At 44.8% G+C, this 21064-nt stretch overlaps 1 protein-coding gene across 2 annotated transcripts in view; it reads right to left on the bottom strand.

The window, feature by feature from the left end:
- Nucleotides 1-21064, bottom strand: part of LOC142587574 (uncharacterized) — a 129499-nt gene that overhangs the window by 101991 nt on the left and 6444 nt on the right. The window lies entirely within an intron of this gene.

Below are 21064 nucleotides of genomic sequence, written 5' to 3' on the forward strand. Positions count from 1 at the left end.
GGATTAAGAATCCTACTTCGTATTGCTTTTTACCAGGGAGACTTCTATAGCAGAGGACAGACTGCTATTCAGCAACGTACGAGCCTCACGAGTTCTTCTAATCTCACTAAGGCCGATGGGATCCCAAAGAATCTCTAATAGTTCTTCAAATATTACTGCTAAGTTAGCCTCAGAGTTCAGCAATTAAAGGTTGACAGGGTCAGTTTCCATTAAGGGCCTGTCCGGACCCAGAGATTCCAAGCACACTCTTCTGCGGTACAGGTCTGACCGCCACCTTGAACAGGTACTCCGCAGCTGCTTCGTATTGAAGAGGCACCGTCCAGAATCTACCTGGAAGGTATTTACGAGTCGACCTCTCTTGTGGCACCGCGAGTCTCCCCACAACGTGTTGCGAACGTTGAAATCACCCACAGCTGTGTAGTGTTACGGAAGCCGATCATTGAGGTTACAAAAATCTGTTTTACCGACGTGATTATTTGGGACCATGCACATGAAGCATACACTGACCAATTCCTTAAATAAAATTTCCCGTATTGACACTGCCTCAAGGACCGACTGGAGGGCCACAGTTTGAAAAACTACCGACTTGCGTGTAACTGTTGCTACACCACCGGACGAAACACTAGCGTCATCTCGTCCTTTTCGGAAAACGACCTACTGCAGGAGAAAGTTTGTTAGTGTCCGCTACGCATATGTCACTTGAAAAGGCAATATCGTTGGATTGTACTTATGTAGGAGTTCTTTACTAACATCCATATTGCGAAAGAGACTGGCATTCTAGTATGCTATTTGTGTATTTATGATGAAAGTCATTTGTGGGGTGAGTGTTTGAAAGAGATGAATTTGCTCACAGGGCCCTTGTGGGCGCCGTGATGCGAGATTTGTCTGTTTTAGAGAACACGAGAGATACGCGCTGCTCCTTAGGCGTGGACTGAATTTATGTCTGAGTGGGTGCAATATCCATCGACTCTTGTGATGAGCCATTTGACGTCAAGTCCTCGTCTCTGCGGACAAGACCCTTTGAGATACCATGCCAGAGTAAGCGGCCTCTTTTGAGATGACGCAGCAGTGCTCAAAGTAGTACTCACAGTGCACACGAGCTGCACTCACAATGTGCACCGCCGTCTCAATGTGAGTGGGTCGGACAGCTGCCGGACCCTGTTGCGGCACTGCCCCTGTCATGTTACCTCGCAAAGCTGTTTTTGGCAGGTGCTCAGCCACTTGTGTGTTTCCTTTAACGAAATAGTTTAATGTTTTCCTTCAGTTTGGTAAAATTTAGTTTTCGCTTCTTCTAGGATGAACCGAACAACGACTATGTGGCGTGTGCCCCATCACATTTCACGCAGTGCGGGTAATTTTGGCAATTTTAATATCAGTGCTTAAGGGCACAATATACAGCGCACGTCTTCGGTCTCGGCACTTCTTTGAACTGTGGTCAAATCTTTGGCAATTAAAGCGTCGGAGAGGATTGGGGACGTGCGGTGTGCTCCGGATCCTTACGTACCCTGCCTGTGTTGTCTCTGGTAGCATACAAGATCCGGAAGTTAGAATTAGGTGCTTAGTTTCGACTTCTTTGGGACGAAGCCTTTACTTGACCCTCTTGACATTGATAACATTATGATTACCCCAGCTCTTTAACAGTTCTGCTGCAGTCAGCTCCAGGAGATCAGCATCAGAAACGATGATACGGCTGGAGTTCATTCTATGGTTTGGAGTCACTGCCACTACGACATTCACGAATGATACTAGATTCGACAGTTTTTAGTGTTCCTTCGTGCCACATATTTCCAGAAAGAAATCCCTGATTGCGAAATCAGAAGCCTTAAAGACTTGGCCAAGAGCTGCAAGGCTACAGTCACTGATTTCGCAACCAGCAAGGTTAAGATTATTCCTACTGTCACTTATGTTTTGTCAGGATGCATCACATCTAATTGTGGAAAATTGTTAATATTTTGGCCAAAATACTTCTAAATTTCTCTGTTGCACACTGAGTTTTGAGGGCGATCAGGGGGTGGGGTGAATGAACTCGCCATAAGCATAGATTAATTTTTCAGCAGCTCCGCCAGTCACCCACCATGCAGCTCAAAGGGGGGACGCTGCAGGACCTGGAAATGGCAGGTCCTGCAAACGCCAGCTGTAAACCATCACTATGAGCAAATATAGCATATCCAAGTTTGGCTACCCACAGAAGGTTAACCTCTGCTGCCTGGCAAGTTTGAAGTAAAATGGAATTAAGGGAGAATAGGAAAGATTAAAAGCGGGACAATGACCATGACTGGAAAGGAGAATAGGACAAGGCAACTATAGATGTACCCCAGGTGGGTCAGTCCGTGGGTGCCACGTACGTGAAGCCGAAGCCAAAGGCGTGTGTTGCCTTCACCCAGGGGCCACAACGGTCCAAGCTCTCAGCATCGGCTGTATCCCCCGCATCCCCTCTTCCCCAGACACGGCTAAGCCACGCATGGTTAGGCGCGGGATGGTCTAGACCTCGTGTGCTCGGGTACATGGTGTCGCAACACACGAAATACTCTCTGACACAGGCCCACTGCGGGGGCGAAAATCATTTTTAGCACTACGTTATTATATGAAGTATAAATTTTGAATGATTCTTCATTGCTCGCAAAAATACTGGCGTATGATCAGCATTTAGAGCAGAGATCGATGTGATAATGCGACCGCTGTCAATTTGGATTTTAGCTAGCGCCCTCAGTCTGCACAATGAGTTATGAAAGACGAGGCCGAGTGGACGCCCCGAAATATTCCTCATTTCTCCTTCTTTGATGCGCACCTAAATCATTGTACAGATGCGGTTACTGCAGCAGGGAACACAAGAGCTCGTGGCATCGTTCCACGGAAAGCTGACACCAGTGCCTCGAGAAACCTTCGCTGGCGAATCGCCTTAGCAAACGTCTCGTTTGGTTTTTCGCCGATCGCTTAGATTGGTTTTTCGCCAATCGCTACGAAGCAAAGCTTCATGAGGCGCCGGAGGTCGGGCACTCGGCGAAGCTACGCCATGGCTATCGCTCCGCCCCTGCTAGCATGTTCCCGCTCGCAGTGGCTGCGCCTGTACAGAAGTACTTTTAAATTCTGCCCCTAGTGAACATGGTTACCACTACCGGGAACTGAAGTGCTGCATAGGGGACATGGCCGGTCATCAAGTAACAAATGCCGAGGCGGGGTGCAGGTGATATCGCGTTTACAGTGAATGAACTTGACAGTAAAATATTTGCTGAAGAAATATGATTGCCATCGCAGTTTCCTAGGTAAATAAAGCGGACGACAATATTCAGGTCACAAATTTACCTTTCTGATATCTCGTATTTTGAAGGACATCGATTTGGAATCGCCAGTCAATTGTCACGAGTGTGACTCATTCAAGAAGCAAAACGCTTGCAAAAAGCACCTGCCCTGCCATGCAGGTGTAGCAGACAATTTTCAGAAAGTTAAAAACAATCTGGAACCTGAATGATTGGCACTGAAACTTTCGACATATTAGGTATGGGCTGCAGCGGTTTCATGTATTCTGTAGGGCATTTCGCAGGTGCGCAAAACAACATTATTTATCTCTTGCCGCTTCTGTGAAATTTCCTCATATGTTATTCTCCGTGGCTATGACTTTATGTTGACTTGTTTTCAAGACTAAGAGAAATAATATAGATCGAGTCCTGTTTTATAAATGCACCATTTTCACCTGCTGCTCTGCATTATATGCGTTAAGCAGTGTGGTATAGTTATGTTGTTAAAAGCAAAAAGAAACAAAAATAGGTATTCTTAGACTTCAATAAGCAGTAATATATCCCACTCTACCTAACAAAAAGTAACTAGAGCTGAGTAGCACAGAATAAAGCAGCAACCGGCAGGATACCATCATTCCTATCACAGTAGGAGAGTGAGAGAAAAATTTATTACGTCCTTGATGGGGTCCCGTGGTGGCGAGGGTCGGGACAGGTACCTTACTTCAACGGCACTGAATTAGGCACATTTCGATCTCCACTTTTATAAAAAAAATGTGCTTTGAGTGCCCTGTGTAGCTTTCTGTGTTTTTCAGCAGAGCTTAGAAATATTGTATTAAGCAGTTACTTCTACAACACCTTCAACCTCTGCACTAGTCAATGTTTCTTCGCGTAACGGATCAGTATAACTGCCTTTGGGATAATGTGAAACATGAAAAAAAAACAAGATATTAGCATGTGCGAATCGTTCACCACATGACCGATAATTCAAGGTTAACAAAGTAGTGTCCTCTCGGTGACCAAGTCTTCATGAGACCGTCTTCGTGCCATCTAAAGATTCACTATAGACTAACTCGGCTTTATTCGAGTTCCCACATTGCTACAAGAAACACTGAAACAGCCAGAGTTTTCGCAGGTGTTGAAATAATGCGTACATTGTTGGGATTTCTGCTGGTGACCTGTTCTTGCGTGTCAAGGTCGATAAACCTATTACGCGGTGGCAAGTCCAAAACACATATAATCATCAGCATCGTCATTATCATCATCATCATTATCGTCGTCGTCGTCGTCGTCGTCATTATGATCATCAGCAGCCTGGTTAAGCCCTCTGCAGGGCAAAGGCCTCTCCCATACTTCTCCAACTACACCGGTTATGTACTAATTATGGCCATGTTGTCCTTGCAAACTTCTTAATCCCATCCGCCCACCTAACTTTCTGCCGCCCTCTGCTACACTTCCTTCCCTTGGAATCCATTCCGTAACTTTTAATGACCATCGGTTATCTTTCCTCCTCATTACGTGTCCTGCCCATGCCCCCAATTTTTTTCTTGATTTCAACTAAGATATCATTACCTCGCGTTTGTTCCATTACCCAATCTGCTCTTTTCTTATCCCTTAACGCTGCACCTATCATTCTTCTTTCAATAGCTCGTTGCGTCGTCCTCAATTGAAATAGAACCCTTTTCGTAAGCCTCCAGGTTTCCGGAAGTTAGAATTAGGTGCTTAGTTTCGACTTCTTTGGGACGAAGCCTGTACTTGACCCTCTTGACATTGATAACATTATGATTACCCCAGCTCTTTAACAGTTCTGCTGCAGTCAGCTCCAGGAGATCAATATCATAAACGATGATACGGCTGGTACGTGAGTACTAATAACACACAGCTGGTTATAAATTGTTATCTTGAGGGATAATGGCTACCTGATGTTCATGATCTGTGAATGCCTCGCAAACGCACCCCAGCGCATTCTTATTCTTCTGATTATTTCAGTCTCATGATCCCGATCCGCAGTCACTACCAGTCCTAAGTAGATGTATTCCCTTACCACTTCCAAAGCCTCACTACCTGTCGTAAACTGCTGTTCTCTTCGGGACAGTTAAACATTACTTTAATTTTCTGTAGATTAATTTTTAGACCCACCCTTCGGCTTTGCCTCTTTAGGTCAGTGAGCATGCATTGCAGTTGGTCCCCTGAGTTACTAAGCAGGGCAATATCATCAGCGAATCGTAAGTCACTAAAGTATTCTCCATTAACATTTATCCCCAATTCTTCCCAATCCAGATCTCTGAATACCTCCGGTAAACACGCAGTGAATAGCACTGGAGATATCGTATCTCCCTGCCTGACGCCTTTCTTTATTGGGATTTTGTTGCTTTCTTTATGGAGGACTACGGTGGCTGTGGAGCCGCTATAGATATCTTTCAGTATTTGTACATACGGCTCGTCTACACCCTGATTCCGCAATGCCTCCATGACTGCTGAGGTTTTGACTGAATCAAACGCTTTCTCGTAATCAATGAAAGTGATATATAAGGGTTGGTCATCTTCCGCACATTTTTCTATCACCTGATTGATAGTGTGAATATGGTGTATTGCTGAGTAGCGTTTACGGAATCCTGCCTGGTCCTTCGGTTGAGAGAAGTGTAAGGTGTTCCTGATTCTATTTGCAATTACCTTAGTAAATACTTTGTAGGCAACGGACAGTAAGCTGATCGGTCTATAATTTTTCAAGTCTTTGGCGTCCCCTTTCTTATGAATTAGTATTTGGCGTCCCCTTTCTTATGAATTAGCGTTTTTCCAAGATTCCGGTACACTCGAAATCATGAGGCACTGCGTTTACAGGGTGGCCAGTTTCTCTAGAACAACCGGCCCACCACCCTTCAACAAATCAGCTGTTACCTGATCCTCCCCAGCGGCCTTCCGCCTTTGCATAGCTCCCAAGGCTTTCCTTACTTCTTCCGGCGTTACCTGTGGGATTTCGAATTCCTCTAGACTATTTTCTCTTCCATTATCGTCGTGGGTGCCAGTGATACTGCATAGATCTCTACAGAACTCTTGCAGTCTCCTGCGTTCTCCTGCGATAGCTTACTGGTACCCTGTCTAACGGAGTTACCGCCCGACTTCTATTGCACACTCCTTAATGATGACCTCAAGATTGTCGTTCATTGCTTCAACACTAAGGTCCTCTTCCTGAGTTAAAGCCGAATACCTGTTCTGTAGCTTGATCTGGAATTCCTCTATTTTCCCTCTTACCGCTAAGTCATTGATCGGCTTCTTATGTACCAGTTTCTTCCGTTCCCTCCTCAGGTCTAGGCTAAATCATGTTCTTATCATCCTATGGTCACTGCAGCGCACCTTGCTGAGCAAGTCCACATCTTGTATGATGCCAGGGTTAGCGCAGAGTACGAAATCGAAAGAAATGTTTGCAAACTACTAATTTACTAATTCTCTAGAAATTTTAGCCACACATCCCCTATAAGATAAATGAATATTTCATGTTTGTTGAAAATACAGTTGTTTAAGGACCGTCGGCCCCATTCTTACGCGGTTCTTTATATACGGCTGGAATGGTATGAAACCCTTGAACTGCTAATTTTCTACAAAACCATATTTAACGTAGGATGTCCAATTTTTTTGCACAACCCTAACAAATTGTTCGTATTTGTTTGAAGTTTAAATGACGTGCTTTATTTAGATAGCGTGTAGATAATAAAAACCCAGGTACTCGCCGCGTTTAATGCATTAAAATAAGGTTAAAACATGTATTTTTCTGAACATTAAATTCGTGAATGGCAAAGGTTGTCAGGTCACGGTACACCCTCGGCCATCCTGTCCTCTGGCGCTTCTACTTTCGCTACCACCTTTGCTGTGATATTTGCGTTATTCTACAACTGAACAAACCATAACTGATTTTCTCGCCCAGAATGAAAACCCCGTCAGTGAAGTTCGTGAACCATCAACTTTCGACACCACTAGCACATTTTCCAAAGGACGGAACCACGATTGTTTACCTTGGTTGCTTCAACGATTTTAAACGTAGGCTACTAAAATTTCATTATTTCAATTGCAGTCACATTGCTCCAAATTTTATTTCCTCGCGTAAGACAGTGCTGCTGTGGTCTTCGTTTTATTGTTCCACACCTTGATGCCACTACGTCCACAAGGTCCATTAAATAGCCATGTTCTTTCTGTACTGCGTGCGTTTTCTCTCCTACATTCAGCGGCCTTTATAGGGCAGAACGCCCTGACAGGTCGATATATAAATGACGTGTCCGCTTTCTCCGTGTTTCATGAATCGTGTAATACATTTTTTGTGAGGGCCTTGACTTACTACGGAGTTCCATACACGGAGGTCATAGTAGGGTAGATGACCTAAAGAGAGGCAAGAAAGTGTTAGCAAGCAGCAAAATACTACGAAATACGCAGTGATCTTGGCATAATATTTTTTCAGCACAAACAATGTATAATTTAACATAATACAATATAACAATATAAAATCTTTTATACTTTAATATACGTAGTATTAGGCCTCACATTTTGTGCTCAACAAATGTTTACATTTCACATAGTTTAAGGTTTCGGAGTTTCACTTTACATTTATGAAGCTATGCTAGTGGAATTTAGCTGCGGTTTTGTTAGCGGTGGGCGAATACGAAACTTTTTTGAACACGAATCAAATGCCAACAGCGAATGTGCAATACTGAGTTGTCAAATGCAGATGTATGTATTTGTAACTGGAATGTTGATCGTCATACTGTTATGAACTACGCTTGTACTGAGAAGTGGCGCGGACAATTATGATGAGTTGTTGCCACGACCTTAGTAATTTCAATAATAAAACTGCAGGAATATCCTTTAAGCAACTCGAGATCTTAGTGTCAAGCTAGGTTTCCAAGAATGAATTGAAGACCGGATTTCCGAAAACGCTAAAAAAATGGTTGCTCTAAAAAAAGAATCACAAAGTCTGCAAACACAAGAAGAAAGCTGCTGCAGGTCCTGAATTTGCGCTGTACACGCATATCAATAACCTGTTACAACGAAAACATCACTGATTGCAGCCGAAAAGATAAAACTGCTCCATGACTAGAGCGCCATACATACTAGATGATACCAAGTTGATACCATGCGCAATAGATGATACACACTAGATGATACCAAGTTCTCAGGTATGCTTCAGTCCCGAAACCACGAACAAAGCATATACCCATGAAGTTTTGCGTTCTTTAACTTCCGATACTGTGTTGTACTTTGTTAAGTGGACAAAGACCATTGGCCAGATTTTACTAGTCCGTTGCTGCGAAACATTTGCTAAGTTTTCATATTTGAAAATACGGCGTAGTTCATTTTCGAATATGAATGGGTAGACTGTAACGTTCGATTCATATTCAAAATTTCGAACACTCGCCCGCCTCTAGTTGTATAAACAGTTTACATCTAGTTGATGCCTGGAACTCTGAACTGAGTAATTGGGATTTTGAAAAGAATATATGGTATCCGGGAAGGCACATGAGCAATGGTGAACTACCCTATTTAGCACCGTTTGGCAATTGTTAAAAAACAAATAGTTCGACAAGAGGCGAACGTGAACTCAGAAATTTAATATGTAAAATTATTATTTCAATGGTTTTCCATAATAGAAACAGGGAATCTGCCGCAATGGTATGCTTGTTGCATGCAGTAGTATTTTATTTTTTATCAGAATTCTACGGACATTTGAGGTACATTCACTCCGCTGTATCCACCACCGGCACGGAAGACGCAGTGCTCTCCCTGCTGCGACGGCGCATTCTCCGCACGCTTGGAAGCATGCATGCGGAGGCTTGCGCACAGTATGTCACATGATCTGCTGCGGATCCAAGGAAAAAACTTGCGAGGGCAGAGCGGTAAGGCTGGCGGTGCCTTGATGCGCACTGTCTTCCACCTCCTTTTGTTGGTGGTCACGTGATGCTTTGAATAAGTGGTGTCCCAAACGTGGCGCTCGTGTTGCGTTTCTGCCTAACGCAATTACCTCCGCCGTCTGTGTTCAGCAAAAAGTATGACCTTCGAGTAACACAATTGTTGTCCAAAGGAGCCCGTTCTTTGGGTGTAGGTTTGCATAACCTATATTGCGGAAAGCAGAGAGAAGGTGGGAGATGGTAAATGAAGGTAATGGACAAAACGAGAACAAGTTAAAAGGGGGAGCCAACATTTTCACATGTGGACTTGTCTTCTTTAAGGCAAGCGAAGTGTCTTATTTGAATGGTGAAAAAATAGGAAGTACAGAACGTTCCCTTTGGGAAAATTTTGCGCTCTTTCCGGATCGGGGACCATTATCACGTCCGTGCCTTGACCATGAGCGCTTGTGACGATTTGGTAAACTCTGTTCATTTGTTTCAGTGTCCGCTTGACATCACTTGTTCTCTCAGGAAATGAATGTTGACGTATATTGCTCACAGATGCACGAGCTTTACTTCGGTTAACGTTATAATAGGAACATGGTGCTCCGTGACGCGGCGTACACGAATGGCAGTAGTAACATTCACTAAGTGCCCTCCATCTACGCACCGCCTGGTCGGAGGTAACGCTTTAGGTTTCAGTTTGAAAATTGACTCTTTATCGCGTATTTTGACCCCCATACTGTAACCAAACGAAGACTGGTGGATAGGCATGTGTTTTTGCTTGTGCTGTGTGACGTACAGCACGCGGAAACTGTCTCAAGGACAACATTTTATGGCTAATAGGCACAAGTTTTTGGGGCGCAGCTTGAGCACACGTATTACTACGCGTAGTAGTGCGGTCGAATCTATTGGTGGTGTTAGTTTCGGTTTTTCCAACCACGAATATTTCATATCCTTAAGCTTAGGCAGGCAAAATTACATGGGTGGGAATTTCTGAAGATAAGTGATTTCGTGGGAAGCTAGATTTTGTATGGAGTTGTGAATTAGTAGCGAGAAATTGTCTGCCTCATTTAAGTGCAGTAAGTGATTGACAAAAATGTTCTTGTTAATTTTGCTTGTAGCACAGCTTGAGTTATGTTCAATGCGGAGATGTTAAGAGGAAGCCTAAATCGGGGGTCGTGGTAAATTGTGTTTTTGCAATACATCTCGACTTGCTATGCTTATGATGTTTGCTTCTGTAGTCTTGCGGGAAACATAATCGACATGACAACTCCCGTGCCCTTCTTTATTGGTTTTGTTTTTCAATTGTTCAGTCAGGAAACCATACAAATGCATATATGGAAGATAGCTGCTTAAAATCCACGTGACATTTCCCTTTATTTAGAAGAATAAAGGAGTAGCTCTGTCAGTTGCTATACTTTCTCACTGTTTTGCACGAACTTCACTAAAGTGTACGCTAAGAGAGACACGACGTCTGAAGCTCATGTACAGTACTATCGTTTCTGCAGCTGACGGAATTGTAATTTTCAACCTACTTGAATAAAAGTGAACTAGTGAAATTTTTTTCTAGATTGCGTAGTTATTTGAAAAGAACGTGAAGAACGTAAAATTATATTTCTGTTTAAGATACAACTCTGAATGCAACAATAAATGAAGAAATTATCTCCATATGACATTCCTTTACGGTCGAGGTGTAAAGTTATCGGAAATCGCTTTTGTCATAGAGCATTCACTGCATTTTTCTCGCAAATTTAGTTTGCAGGCAAATTAGGGGATCAACTACCTGTAATATTCACTTGACCTTGTCATTTTTGGGAAACATACACTGGAACACCTTTAAAAAAAAGATATATTTCCCGCTTCAAAAATGTCATTTTTACAGATGACTCGATATTTCTCATGACGTTCTGTATGTAAAAATTAAAAAACCACATGCTTCATTGTTCATTTTGCAGGAATACTTTGACGGCCGAATATCACAGGAAAAATGTACCTGTAATATCAACAAATGCCTGACAAAAGAACACTGACACCTTTTACATTGTAGCTATCGCATAATGCCTTTGTTGAGGCAAAGAATGCTTCGCATTGAAACTGGGCTTCCCGCATTCCCTTATTTCTTTTCACTGATTGTGTAGCGAATACACTCTTACACTCTTTGGCACTCTTAATGTCAACGAGTAGTGCGCAAGGGTTTATTGGCAAGGTCATTGTTCGCATGCTCGCACGCTGCTTGAGGAATGCGTTTATTATGGCGTTCCACGTGCGCTGCCATGACCTTGAGTAGCGCTTGCAAATTCTTCCTTGTTAAATCCTATGCACATGCACCTTTGTACGATGTCTTTTTTGTGTATTTGTTTCTTGTTGTTATTCCATTACTCCTTTATTTAAGAGGAAGTGTGGAATGGAACCGACTTCCTCATATTGTTGGCGCCATCGGGGGCACAAAAAAGCTTCAGCAGTACGTAAGTTTATTTTGTGACCATAATAACTGAGGTATGTACTTTGCTAACAATCCTGGCCAGTGGTCATCACGGCCGTCTTTCACGAGGAAGAGAGGATGCGTGCTGAGTAACACTGAGGACACTGAGCTATACTACTTGTCGCGTGAAGACTCATCGGATAATAGCTTCATCTCTGTCCGCAGAAAGAGCGCCAAAATGAAGACAGACAACGCGAATACATCAACGCAAGCGAGCGCGGCTACTCTGAAAACAAAGCCCGGACGCTGGCCTCACGCCATGGTGTTCATGCCCAAGGAACCCTCAAGCAACCTCCCATTGCTGAACAGGCAAGAACTAACTGTTTTCTTAGAAGGGGATGTGCCGAACCAAATTAAGGACATTTGGATAAATACGCGAAAAAATGTTCTCGCAATCGATGCTTCCAGTGGGAGTGCGCTCAAGAAACTCCGGCAAATCTCGGAACTAGGATGCATCAAAGTGCATTTCTATATCTCGACAATGGTGCATCCACAGCAGGTGTGATTTATGATATTGATGTCGCCATTCCCAACGCAGACTTGCATGTCCTCGTCAAACCAGCAAGTGAGGGTGTCGTCATCACGCATGTGAGCCGCCTTGGAATGTCGCGCTGCGTCAAATTGATTTTCAAAGGAGATTGCATACCATCTCACGTCAAAGTCAGTCACTTCCGACACCCTGCTCGACCATTCCTACAAAAGCCTCTTCAATACCATCAGGCTTGGACATGCCAAGGGGGTCTGTGCAAACTCGTTACTGGTTCCCCGGTGTTGAACCTCACGCAGAAGACATTTGCCGCGCTACTGTCCTAAAGTGCAGCAACTGTAATGGTTGCCATACAGCCTCGTCTAAGCACTGCCCAGGCATAAAGAAAGAGGTCATAGTTCTCAGGCAGATGATTCGGGACAATTTGTCACCAAGGGAGGTTGCTAAAACGATCTGGCGTCGGCGTTGGCGTCACCAAACCTCCTCAAAGAAGGCAGAGACACGAAAGAAGAGGGGTCCTTTCATTGTCGCCCTCACATTCTCCCGCCAGGCCACAGAGGGGCTGAACAGCACAATACAGTCAGCTGAAAGGAATATTTCTCATGAAGAAGGGCCTGCGCTTCCGAGTAAGCAACTCTCCAAAGAACCACAGATCATCCAGCCAACTCGGCAGCCTACTCCTGCCACTGATGACATGGTGATAGCAGATCGTCAAGTTATTTCGATGCTTCATGCCCTCAAAGATGCCATTCGAGTGATTTTGTCGAGCCTTGTAACCATATCTGCTAGAAGTGCGCTGAAGGTACTGGATTCCCTAAGCCCAGTGCTTGAATCTCTCGAATAGAGACATGGCCAACCATCGCTCATCCTTTCGAGAAGAAGTCACGCCAGGGTCAATCAACACGTGGAACGCAAAAGGGCTAAACAGACGCCTTTCAGACGTTCGTCAGTATATATATATATATATATATATATATATATATATATATATATATATATATATATATATATATATATATATATATACTAAATCGTTCCCAATCATTGTCATATGTGAGCCTCACGTGTTAAAAACAGCAGATTATCGGGATACGAGGGTGGTATGTCCGCCAACGTAACAATTACAGAGGGCAAACTCATGTTTACACTTGCAGGCGTTTATATATTGCTTTCAATTAATTTTGATTCCAAAAGATTAGCGAGCATCTTGTCGATGTGTCCTGTTTCATATGTCATCATCGGAGATTTTAATGGCCACCAAAATGCCATGGGGAAGGACAAGGACAAATGCAAGAGGGCAAAGATTGGCAAACTACGCCTGCAATCGCCGCCTTTTACTCCTGAATGACCGCCGCCCAATGTTTATACGAGGCGTGAATTATGACAGCTGTCTTCACCTGGCTTTCGCCTCCAGCTCTATCATAAGATGCGTTAAATGGGTTTTGGCCATCGAGACACGCGGGAGTGATCCCATTCCCACGTACCTCGTCATCAAAGGGATGTCCAGGTAGTTCCAACGGAACCCCATTCGATTAATCGACTGGGCTAATTTTACTTCTGTTTTGCAAGATACTTGTCGAGAGGGCTTTTCCTCTGGATTAGAGCAAACAATGAAGTCTGCAATGCGAGACACCACGCGGACGGTCACGGTTTCGTCGAAGCACACGGATTTGGATATAGAGTTGCAGCGTCTTCATGCATTACACCGTCTGGCGGATCAGCGTTATCGGCGTACAAACCCATCGACGACCTTAGGAGAGCCAGACGACTACAAAAGAAAATTCAACGTCGCATGGATGGATTGGCATTTCGACGTTGGACAATCTTTTGCCAGTCACTAGACACCCGAAAGCCACTTTCCCCCATCTCAAGAACCATACGTGGTTTGCGTTTCCTCTCTGAATAACGCTTTCCAATCAAAGCACTGGCGCTCTTCCAGTGGCGAGTGGATGCTGATGTTGCAGAAGACTTTTCTGCAAGGGTCGCTGGCGAAGCAACCGGTGCAGGCTCTTCAGCCTCCAGTGACATCCCTGTTTCGCGTGACGGCCGCATAGATCTTCCGTTCGAAATGAGGAACTTGAAGCGGCCCTTGCTTTATGTAGTCGTTCTTCATCCCCGGGACCAGAAGGAATATCCTACCGCGCCTTGAACAACCTGAGTGAAGGCGCACTGAGAAAAATGTTAGATCTATACAGCGTATCCTGGCAAGATGCCATGGTTTCCGAAGAATGGAAGACAAGCCGGTTCGTCTTCCTCCTGAAGCAAGACAAATCCCTACTTGAACTCACCTCATACCGCCCATAGCGCCGGCCAGCTCTGTGGGAAAGATTACGGAAAAGATGATCCTTGCCCGCTTGGAGTTGTACCTAGAACACTATAACAAGTTCCCCAAATTGCATGTCTGGTTTACGTCGAGACCATTCATCGGCGGACAGTGTTGTTGATCTCGCTATGTATGTCCAGCATCAAAATTCATGGGAAAGATTATCTGCAGCTTTGTTCTTGGATGTCAAGGCGACATACGATAACGTATCTCACCAGCCTCAATGATCTTGAGATTGTTGGCCTAGGTGGTCGAGTTTTTTCAATGAATTTGCCACTACCTTTTTATGAGATCGTTCTTTGTGGGTACCGACGATGGTAAAACCACACGACACTACACCTACCGAGGTGTTTCCCAAGGCGGTGTACTAAACCAAACCCTACTCAACATCACACTCATTGGTATCGTTGAACATCTGCCAGCAGCGATCAAAATATATATGTACGCAGACGACATATGTATATGGAGATCAGGTGTCACACCTAATCACATTCGTGCAAAACTTCACAAACTGCTACTCTGACAGCTATGTACCTCCGCACACAAGGTCTTGAAATCTCGCCACAGAAATGTGCACTGCTGACATTTACTCGCAAACGAATGGCACCCTACAACAACTCAATAAATGGCCACACAATTTCTTATTAGAAGACCCACAGATTTCTTGGCATAATCATTAATAGAGATCTCTCACGGAGCCCACACGTGTCCTGACAGCAGCGTCTGACAGCGATCTCGCAGCTTTTCAAGTTTCTGGGCAGAGAGACTTGGGGAATGTCAGTTAATGGAATGATGTAGTTGTACAGGTCTCTTTTTCTGGGCTTCTTGAGATACAGTTTGGCTGTACTGATGAACGCTTACGAGGCACATCTTCGTGCTCTACAGGCTGTACAAGCTCGGCTCTCAGGGTTTGTCTTGGTTTGCCAAAATGAACATGGATAGTGACGACTTTTGCAATCGCCCGGGACCAACGCATACAGACACACATTGCTGTTGAGTGTTGAGAACGCACATTAGGTTCTTTGACCAAGCCCGTTCCCACCATCTGGCAACACTACCGTTTGAAAGGCCACATGCATCATATTGTGCTACGATTTTGGATTATTACACCCGCCTTCCATCAGGCTTCACCCCCGCAACTAAGCCATCGATTCCTCCATGGAGTTTGGCTCGACCTGCAGTGCACTTCACCGCACGACGAATCAGAAAAAAATGAGCTGTCATCGCCTGCTCTTAAGCAACTTACGCTGCTCCTTCTGCACGAGAGGTACGACGACCACGTGCGTATTTATACTGATGGATCGGCAACTGCCCAGTGTTCTTCTGGAGCCGTGGGTTTTCCAGCGATAGCCACCACCATTAGTTTCAAGACGTGTCACGCAACTTCACAGACGGCTGCGGGACTTGCAGCCCTTCATGCTGCACTTCGTCTTGTCAGCCAAGAAAAACCTCGAAGATGGTATATATTTAGTGACTCGAACGCAGCCCAGCAGTATGTGCTATCAGCCCCGCGGCGTGGACCACACGAGCAACTGGTATTCGAGATTAGAGAACTAATTTATACCTTGACTGAAAAAAGGACACCACGTGACATTTCAGTGGCAAGTCACTGCGGTGTCATAGCGGACGAACACGCCGATGACACTGCTTGCTTGGCTCTTCAAGGCGACGAATAGGACCAGATACCGTTATCAAGGACAGATGCCGCTAGAAAACTTCGAAAGCTAAGCCGTAGTATCACTTTCTCCTTGTGGAACGCAGGAAGGTTTCAAAACAACCGGCTGCACAACCTAGACTCCTCTCCATGCCTTTGCATTCCAGCTGGCCTCTGCCGTCGCCAAGTTACCCTGGTTTGTCGAATATCGCTAAGGGTGGCCTTCACAAAGTACTTTGCATTCTGAATCGGATGGGCCGACAACGCCTCGTTTGATGAATGTGGTAGGGAGGAGACTCTTCAACACCTATGTGACTGTCCTCGATACAGTTTACAGAGACGATCGCTCAAAATTGCGATAGCGCAATTAGAACCAAATACCTCTAGCAGAGAAACTTAATTTCGAATGCTGAAATCACAACCCGTCGCAGCGGAGGGCGACGAGGGCACTGTTGCACTTTTTAAGAGCAAAAGAATTAGACAAGCGGCTGTAGCATGAATAGATGTTTCATCATCATCATCATCATCATCATCAGCCTAGTTACGCCCACTGCAGGGCAAAGGCCTCTCCCATACTTCTCCAACTACCCCGGTCATGTACTAATTGTGGCCATGTTGTCCCTGCAAACGTCTTAATTTCATCCGCCCACCTAACTTTCTGCCGCCCCCTGCTACGCTTCCCTTCCCTTGGAATCCAGTCCGTAACCCTTAATGACCATCGGTTATCTTCCCTCCTCATTACATGTCCTGCCCATGCCCATTTCTTTTTCTTGATTTCAACTAAGATGTCGTTTACCCGCGTTTGTTGCCTCACCCAATCTGCTCTTTTCTTATCCCTTAACGTTACACCCCTCATTCTTCTTTCCATAGCTCGTTGCGTCGTCCTCAATTTCAGCAGAACCCTTTTCGTAAGCCTCCAGGTTTCTGCCCCATATGTGAGTACTGGTAACACACCGCTGTTATACACTTTCCTTTTGAGGGATAGAGGTAACGTGCTGTTCATGATTTGAGAATGCCTGCCAAATGCATTCCAGCTCATTCTTATTCTTCTGGTTATTTCAGTCTCCTGATCCGGATCCGTGGTCACTACCTGCCCTAAGTAGATGTATTCCCTTACCACTTCCAGTGCTTCGCTACCTATCGTAAACTGCTGTTCTCTTCCGAGACTGTTAAACAATACTTTAGTTTTCTGCAAATTAATTTTCAGACCCGCCCTTCTGCTTTGCCTCTCCTGGTCAGTGAGCATGCATTGCAATTGGTCTCCTGAGTTACTAAGCAAGGCAATATCATCAGCGAATCGCAATTTGCTAAGGTATTCTCCATCATCTTTAATCCCCAATTCTTCCCACTCCAGGCCTCTGAATACCTCCTGTAAACATGCTGTGAATAGCATTGGAGATATCGTATCTCCCTGTCTGACGCCTTTCTTTATAGGGATTTTGTTGCTTTCTTTGTGGAGGACTACGGTGGCTGTGGAGCCGCTATAGATATCTTCCAGTATTTTTACATATGGCTCATCTACACCCTGATTCCGTAATGCCTCCATGACTGCTGAGGTTTCGACTGAATCAAACGCTTTCTCGTAATCAATGAAAACTATATATATATATATATATATTTATATATTATATATATAGATGTTTATATTGCTGCAAATGCTGCTGTGCTGTGTAGTGATGGTATACGGTGACAGTACTTGACTGGGATTCTATTTCTATGCTCCTTTCTTTCTTTATCTCTACTTTACCTCCCCCTACCCTCTCTCCCCAGCGTTGGGAAGCAAACCGGATCTACCCATCTGGTTAACCTCCCTTCCTTTTCCCTGCCTTCTGTCTACCTCTCGCTAACAATCTACTCGTGTTTGTAATGTGTGCCGGTATTGAAAGCAAATAAATGAAATGGAATTAAATGTATTATTGACGACGATGCCGCTAATAGTAACGGCATAGTACAGAGACTCGAATACGGCTGCTGGTCGCACTGTTACCAGACCCAAGGTCCAACCCGGCACGCTGATTGAGCAAATATGTTTGAAGTATGAAAAGTAAGCCAACAAGACAAAGCAAAACAAGCTGGTCTCCATTCAGTAGAACCGTGTATAGGGGGAAACGCATGTTCCTGCTGAACATATGGGCGCTACGCCTTAATGTTGGGTAAGAGGAAGGTTATAAAAAGTGAAGAAAACTGCTGTAATGGTGTCACTCAAAGGTGGACACCTCGACCATGCTATTCGGGGTCAGAATGGGGAAAACGGGAGAGAAATATGAAACGAAAGAAAGTGCAGGTAAGTGCGGCGTATGCCCATTTCAACCGCAAAAACCACCAGAGATGGGAAGAGTTAATGTTCGCACACCACTGTCTCGTGTACATAAACGTGGGCAGAAATGTCGAAGTCCTGCGCGAAGTCCAGCAGATCCATGAAAGCCCTGCTGCCCTTGTTAGCTCGCCGAATGCATTCGGTGGTTGGGCAACTTCCTCATGTGTTGAGGAAAGACGATTCCCCTTTTTGCACCTTTGGTTTGATTTATAGCGCTATACGGATCTTACAATTATTGTGCCGCCTTTCACAAAAATATTTTTCCTCCACAACACCTTCCTGCGGAATTCCACTAGCAACATACAGGGTCCATTATGAAAGTAGTGCGCATTTTCTGGGAACAATATATTTATTGAATGGACCTGTAAAAATGGTTAAACTTCCTCAAAATACTCTCCCCCTAGACCAATACACTTGCAGAGACGTGTCTGCCACGCCTAGAAGGCACCCTCAAAGTCCTCGACGGAAATTTCTCAGTAACGCTGTAACGTCCTTCTGGAAGTTTTCCACCGTCTCCCAATGCTTTCCTTTGAGCGCTGTCTTCAATCGGAGAAACAAAAAATGTCCCACGGAGCGAAGTCGGGACTGTAAGGGGGATGAGGCCACCGGGGTGTTGCTCCAGGTCAGGAATTCGGTAGCCATGAAGGACGTGTGACTGTAGGCATTGTCATGGTGCAGCTTGACCATGTCCGTGATGTCAGGTCTCACTCGCACTACCCGGCGTTTCAATCACTTCAGCACCTCCAGTTAAAAAGCTGAGTTAACAGTTTCTCCTTGAGGTACAAACTCAAAATGAATCATTCCTCGGGCGTCAAAGAAGACAACCAGCATCGCTTTGATTGGCGCTTTTTGGCGCTTTCATACGGCGGGGGATGATTTTATGTGCCACTCGCTGCTCTACCTTTTCGATTCTGGGTCGTACTCCAACATCCAGGATTCGTCTCCGGTTATGACAGCGTTACGAAAGTCCGGCTCATTTTGAATCAAATGCAACAATTCTTGACAACGCCAAACTTGATGTTCTTTCCGATGTTCCGTCAACACTTCAGGCACAAGCTTCGTGCAGACCTTGCACATTTGCCCATCTTCGGAGTAAATTAGCGACCGGGTGCTTTGGCAGGCCAGAACCCTAGCCACATTTCCCGACCGGTTTTACCACGCTGCCATGCATAGTCGCGTCATAATAAAATCATGCGCATTACTTTCATAATGTACCCTGTACCCAATACCTAATTTGGCTGCGGGACTCCGGGACTTTAAAAATCAGTTCGTGGGCTGAATGGGACCACCAACCCAACATAGTGGAGCCTTGTTTTAAAAGAATGCTTCTGCCAGTCAGCCCCTTTAGTTCGAGGACGGAGGCTGTAGGCGTTTCTGAAGGCATCGAACGCTCAGAAAAACCAGCGCAGGGCTACTGTTTGGGTGCATAAATGACAAAAAGTCACCTATGCAGTTTGCGAGCATACCAACGCATAGTTTCATCTTACTGAACGATCCATATTGCTTAATGTTACTACAGAAAAGTACACCTCAAGGACCCTTGGACGTCCGAGTAATCTGTAGTGTTTAACCACAGATACAGGTTTAAAGGCACTTTCATTCGCCAAAGGCAGTACTAGTGTTGGTGAGGACGCCTATCATTATTGGCAGTTCCTTTTCCGGTGTTTACGCTTCTCAACCTTACGCTCCTAATTGCCGGGTTTGTACCAGCAATGGGGTATACTTAGGCCAATTTTTATAACAACGAGCTGGTAATTGAGTGTGGGTTTCATCAGAGTAGAAATAATGGCTTTTACAGTTTTGGTCGTGATTTGAAATATGTAGCCTTTGATCACTAATCTAAGTTCCCTCTGTTGGCGACCTTCAGTAGATCTCAAGCCAAAATCCAGAGTGGTTATACAGGCACTCAAAAATAGAATGGAACGAGAACATCCGGCCATCCTAGCGAAAACAAAAGGAGATCATCCGGACTACCAGTCAAAATGTAAAAGAAATGCGGGCAGTGGCCAGAAAGCACTTGCACAGAACGGCACTACATGCGCTAGTTACTGCCCAAACAAGGTACAAAAATATTGCTTGCGATTTTTTCTTAATCTTAGTTCACAATATCGCTGAAACTTTAACTTCTATTACGCAGAAATTAATTTCTCATTTCCAATAGCGACGTTCAAATGGCAAATACAGGGAATCATACGCTTGACTACAATCTTTTCGCAACGAGGCAGCGTTTCCTGTGCGCTTTTGAACGCCAGTGGTCCGTAAGTTTCGTGGATCGGGTTTGGCGCCGTCTCAAGAGGTGGCGCCATGCTGCCTCACGAAGCCGGCAACAACCGGTGCGCCGCGGATGCTTGTTCCGCCGAGACAAGACTTGCAATAAGGTTCGATTGAAAGCAGGTCCATTTCGCCTCAGTAATCTTTCACGTCTGCGACGCATTGTGCGTGCGTACGATTTTGCGTAGTTCACATCAATAAGGTCGCCGTCACAATTGCTTAAGCTGTGCAATGCAGCTAAAGTAAGGAAGCGGAAGCAAGCGTTTTCCGAAACCGATCGCCTAGTTAGTTTTCCGCCAGAGGAGAAGACTGCTGGACTCTACAAATAAGGGCAGAATTATGCTGCCGTTCACGAAGGTGACAACACTGCCGTTGACTGTGGCCGCCTACTTAAGGTCGCACATTTGCAGCCGACCATTTC

Source organism: Dermacentor variabilis, chromosome 7 (genome assembly GCF_050947875.1).
Source record: "Dermacentor variabilis isolate Ectoservices chromosome 7, ASM5094787v1, whole genome shotgun sequence".
NCBI classification, from domain to species: domain Eukaryota; kingdom Metazoa; phylum Arthropoda; class Arachnida; order Ixodida; family Ixodidae; genus Dermacentor; species Dermacentor variabilis.